Genomic DNA, 6,476 nt, shown 5'->3' with positions numbered 1-6,476 from the left:
AAATTCATTTTTTATCAAATACAATTCATTTTATACTCGTGATAAGCCTTTGATAATGTAGATTTCAAAAAGTGCACATTCAAATGGCCAAGTTATAAAATCACATATAGTAAATTTCATGTATTTGTTAATCCTTGACAATACTCTTCGATATTTTTTTTTTTTTTAATTGGCCTTTGTATCTTAAAAAGAAACAATTCTATTGAACTTTTATCACATTTCTTGATGTTTAAGGCTCTTCAGTTTTATGCTTCCTTGTGGGTCAGGCTGATACCAAAAAGGCAAATTGTTTTATAATATTTGGAAAATGAGTGTGTATGAAGCACAAAAATGTAATTTTTTTTAATGATAGATAAGTCTGACATGTATAGTTATGAAAAATTATCTAGTATTTATAGGGATGAAAATGTACATAATGCTTTAACTTATAAATTCATATATACTTGGGTTTCTTGTTGGGATTAGGATTAGTTTTTATTAGAAACATAATTGAATTTTATATTGGATTTGATTTTGAAATTAATTGAAAGATTGTAATGATATTTACAAATTAACTTGGATACAAAAGAAAAAAGAAAAATGAAAAAAGAAATTGTCCTAAAGGATTGAAAAGTATCATGAAGGAATATCATGTTCATATACCTAGATGGAATTTTGTTAAAAGGGAACACAGAGGGAAAAGTAAATCTGACAAATGATTGCATACTTGTGCTTATTCATGAAAGAAAGTTAGTGAACACTAAATTTCCATATATGAAAAAGACAAACGTGGTGTCCTCAAGAACATTAGACTTGAATACATTTATTGTTTCATAATCATGGATCTTATTAGGATATTATATAAGTAATAGATGGGCACACATAAAGGTTGAAAATGATAGATGTTGATTTCTAGCACAAAGGTATCCTATATAATTGATTGCACCAACTTTGATTGAATGAGATTACATCTAGTTGGATCAATGTTAAATACATCTAGTTCTATTCACTCACACTCTCCTACTAAGAGTATATGTAACCCCATTCTCCTTGCCCTTGATGTATCTAATATCAAAGTCAAACTCACTGAGGATAGCCAACCATATGGCTTGCTCGACATTTAGACTGGGTAAGTCAAACAAGTACCTTTGCTCGCTGTGATTACTCATCATTACAAACCTCCCGCCAAGAGGATAACATCTCCACATATTCAATGTATGAATGATAACTCCCAACTCAATATCATGAGTCACATAGTCCCACTCTTTCTCATTCAACTTCCTTGACTCATAACATAGCACTTTCCCTTCCTACATCAAGACTCTGCAAAGTCCTTTCTTGCAAGCATCTGTAAAAACCACAAACTTCTTATGAGGATATGTAATCTTCAAAACTGGAGCATTTGTAAACAAATGCTTCAACTACTCAAAACTGACTACACACTCCTTAGTCCATTCAAGCGTTTTCCCTTTCCTCTACAAATATCTAATAGGATAGCCAATCTTGGAGAAGTTCCTACATGTAATAACCTATTAGTCAAATGAATGATCTAGGGAAAATTTTAAGGATGGATATCTTTTTGAAAGTTTAGAAACCTTGGCGAATCTTAGTAATCTGTAATAGAAAAATTGTAAAATGTTTGATGATATTTTTGTCAAGATATCTAAAATCTTGATTATATAATATTAGTTTATATAAGATCTTGGCAATTTTTAAGGTAAAATAATTTCATACTATAAAACATGGGTGGATTATTTTTGGAAAAAATGGAAATTGGCGATTATTTTTTTTGGAAAAATAATAGAAAATAATCCTACCCGTGGATATTAGCCCCTAAAATTTTCCCTCAAATGATCTAACATCATCCACATTCCTAGGAGTTGGCCACTGCATGATATCTTTAATATGTTCTGGGTCCACTATTATGCCCTCCTTGGAACCAACATGTCTGAAGAAGCAAATCTGAGACTAAAAGAAACTTCACTTGTTGAGATTGCCATACAATTGATGCTTTCTCAACAATCTCAACACTACTGTCAGGTGCTTGGCATGCTCTTTCTCATTCTTCGAGTATATTAATATAGAAACAATAAACATTATCACAAATTTGTTCAGGTAAGGATGCAACACATTGTTCATAAAACGCATGAAAGTAGCTGGAGCATTTGTAATGTCAAAAGGAACCACCACAAACTCATAATGTCCAAAACATGTACTAAATGTGTTCTTGTGGATGTATTCTTCTTTGATGCACACTTGATGATATCCTAATCTCAGATCAGTCTTTGAAAAAATTGCAGCTCCCTTCAACTGATCAAACAAATCATCAATTCAAAGCAATGGATACATGTTATTGATAGTCACTTTATTCAAATACCTCTAATCAATGAACAATATGAGAGTACCATTCCTTTTCTTTACAAACAATACTTGTGCACCCCAAGGCAACACACTTGTCTTTATGTATCCTTTTTCAAACGATTCCTTAAGCTGCAACTTCAATTCCACCAACTCTGGAGTACTCATAATGTACCGTGACTTAGATGTTGGCACTATTTTCGGCATCAACTCAATAGAAAATTCTAGCTCTCTATGAGGAGGCAACTCTAGAATCTCTGCAAGAAATGTATCCTGAGACTGCTACAAAATAGGATACCTTTGGGACATCATCATCCTCAACATCCTTCCCTTTATCACTAAAAATATGAACTTCAAACAATACACATCTCTTATGGAAACTAAACTTTTCCTGCATAGCTGGAACCATCATCACTAATGTAGGCTTCTTCTTTCCCCACAAAATTCTCCTTTTGCCATCATCATCCAGACACTTAATAGCCTTATCATAGAAGTCCACTTTAGTCCTGTGAATGAACAACTAATACATGCAAAAAAGAATTCTATATGATCCAAAAGGAAACAAATTTAGAAGTTTTGATGTAGGCATACCATTCAACTCAAATGCACAAGATATCACCAAATGATGAACTCTTCTCTTGGTCCCTATAACCAACTGCACCAACCAAGATTCTACATGCACTTCTTTATTCAAGAAACACTTACCCACCAGGTCAAGACTGATATAACTATAATTAGATGTAGGATTGATCAAAATGGAAAAAACTTGATCACAAATATTACCTTCCATCTCAATAATGGATGTGTGATGATCAGCCTGCCTGTTACCCACTATTGCATGAATTTGAGTAATATTTTGACCAACATCGCCAACTGTTTGTGCCTCCTGAGCATTGTAAATATGAGGTTTTCCACCCTTATGTGATGGGAACTCACTCCCTTGATGCTCTCCACCACCAGTACAACACCTCAAAGGCTTCATGGCATTACCCTCATTTTTCTCCGTGGGCTGGAATCGATATCCTCTATCCATAGGATTGAACTTCTTATAAGGTGCTACATTCTACTTTTCACCTTCATCCTAAAGTCTTCCTCGCTTCTTATCCCACTTTGCTTTAGTCTTCTCATTCCCTTTCCAATCCTTCATAGGAGCACACTTGCAATTTAACTACTCATAACAGTGCTTCAGCTTCCAGATGACTTCCTCCAATGACTAAGGCTCACCATATTCAATGTGATTTTCAAATACTAAAGGAATTCCATTGATGAACCTTTGGACCTTTGTCTTCTCATCCTTGAGGTAGGGAAAATACCTCAACAAATCAAAAATCGTGGTCGTATATTCTTCATATGTCATGGAACCCATCTTCAACACACATAATTGCTTGGCCTTTCCATCATACTATCTCTTAGACAAGTACTTCTTCCTGAAGGGTTTGTTAAGCTCATTCTAGCTCATCTCCTCTACCTTGATGCCTTTGACACAATTCACATCTTCCCACAAGATATCTACTTTTCCCTTGAGACTAAATCTAACTATCTTGGCTTTCATATTTTCTGAATAACCATGTAATCTAAATAAATTCTTCATCCCAAGTAGTCATGCTTATACATCTTATGATTTCTTCATATTCCCATCAAAAATAGGAGGTTCAGCGTTCTTGAACTCGTCCGAAAAATAGTGATTCTCACTCCTCCTATAAGGATGTTTGTAGTGATGATGATGATGTCTCCTCGAAACTAAGATATAATAAAATCAATGAGTATTAGCCCTTCTATCAGGTGTATCAAAAGATATGCCACCTCTAACTGTGTCATCCTACTCCAACCTTTGTCCTCTATATGACCTATTGCCGTATGCCCCATTTATATTTTCTTCCTGTCCTTGACTAATCCTTATTTTTCCTTGATTTTTCAAAGTTGAAATTCTCTAAAGGATTATTGCATTAACTTTTTCTTTCCTTTCATGGGATTTAGCAAGTATTTCCTATGTTTCAATCAATCTGTTATTATCTATCTTGTAACTTCTAATCCCTTCCTTCAAACTTCTCATCATATATGCTAAACTAGGAGAGTATTGTTCTCCTTGCTACCCCATTGACCTTTCCCACTCAATAGAATTCACATCAAGCTTGTAAGGGGAGTCATGTGAATTGTACTCCACCATTTTGCTCTGCACAGGAGGTTATCACATCTACACAAGTTAGTATAGATTAACATGAAATATATACATAATGACATCAACATATCAACATCATGCTTGATAACACAAAAATTCAATAATGACCACCACAATGCATGCATAGAAGACACATATACAATTAACATACATGTATAACAATATGAATCTAGCTCATCTAGTCCAAGCATTTGAACTTAGAAGCTTTGATACCACCTTGTAACCACCCCACAAACATTTACCCACTTTAATAATCTCTCTAGGGTAAACATGAGTTGAGTGTCACTATGATATGACCTAACCTCCAAGTTCTAGTTATGGAAGTGGAGCATACAAATAGGAAGAAAACTAACATCCCTCGGGGATTAGAGATAACTTAGGAGCCTACAAACTACTTGAGGTGATTAATCCCTGGGCTAGAACTCCTTTTCACTATGTTTTCTCCCCAAAAACACAAAAAACACATAATTCATGTAGTTGTAAGGCTATAACTTCACCTAGAAGCCTATCTCCATGTGACTACGACCAAATATGACATGCTCTGTGCATGTGGTCGAAAGAACTATGCCACTTTTTTAGGATAGCCTCCATACCACTTCCTAGAACTACCTTCAACTTCCCATACTCATGAAAATGATGATAACAATGCTAAACAATAAAAACCTCAACAAGATTTTCGGCTAGACACGCGTAATACAAGATAGACATTTTTTTAAATAGATACTAAACATATAAACTATAGGTCACGAATGCATATATAATCATAAAATTTTGAATTCATCTCAAAACCATGAAGAATACTCTATGCCCTCTTAAGCTAGCTACAAAAACATTTGTTAGCCCATGCATTCATCAACAATTCAGTAACTCATCAAATCAGGAGAGAGATCCATAGCAAGAGCACAACATAAAACCATGCATATAACTAGAACAAATACTACGGCAAATCAACCATAATAATGAATAAAAGAGTTCATAGATCACAATAGGAAAATATTTCATAGTAGCATATTATAATCCCAACCAAGTAGGGACTTCCACGTACCACCTGACCATAGATTTGGTTGAACCAAATATCTCTTTAAGCGAATTAACCCTGGGCCATATTCCAAGAATGAATGTGGAATCATAAGGGTTAAAAAAGAATCTAACCAAGAAGTGCTTCTAGAAGCTAAACCACCTCAAACCTCAAGCACAATGATCTCACCTATATGGTTCATAAATTACTATCGTCAACTAGATTGGTCTATAGCAAAGTTGTTTAGGGCTCAAGGAACTAGCAAATCAACCCACAACCTCCATGAAACCCAAGATGTTACAAGGCTCCAAATATCTCCCATCTCAACCCATAGCCTGTAGGGAACGCAAGTTGTTTTAGGGCTCCAAGGAATTGGTCCCAACCCATAGCTATAGGAAACCTTAGAACCAATCAAAAGTCCAAGTGGAGAACCCACTATATCATGGCCATCTAGGAAATAGAAAGGCAAGGCTCAAATCACTATTAATCCAGGAAAATATCGATGCCAATGATAACACATGTCCAAGGAACCATATGCATATACCATGCATCCAAAAACCAACAAGGATATCACACATGTAACTTGTTACCTACAAATTAGGCTTGTTGTAGTTGTTGATCCAACTATCTCCTTGTACTTCCTCACTTTCCTTTGCTTGCTTTCTCCAAATCCAAGAGAATGCTAGAGTGTTCCAAGAATACTCTAAGTGTGCAAGAGTTTAAGAGAGCCTATATGTAATGACAAAAAGTTGTGAACTATATCTATGATGCCTTTTTATTATCGATGTCTCATCTTTTTTATTTTTTTCCTTCATTTTTCCTCTAATTTCCCTTGCATGAAAATTTGTGTCATTTCACCTTTCTTTTTTCCTATTTTACTTTATTTTCATAATTAAATGTCATTTATTGCCTCTTTTCCTTTACCAATGACTTTTCCAATTT

This window comes from Pinus tabuliformis, chromosome 9, assembly GCF_031772625.1.
Source record: "Pinus tabuliformis cultivar Carrire ecotype Pingquan chromosome 9, CPIR1, whole genome shotgun sequence".
Classification (NCBI taxonomy): Eukaryota; Viridiplantae; Streptophyta; class Pinopsida; order Pinales; family Pinaceae; genus Pinus; species Pinus tabuliformis.
Note: the sequence above shows the minus strand (reverse complement) of the source record.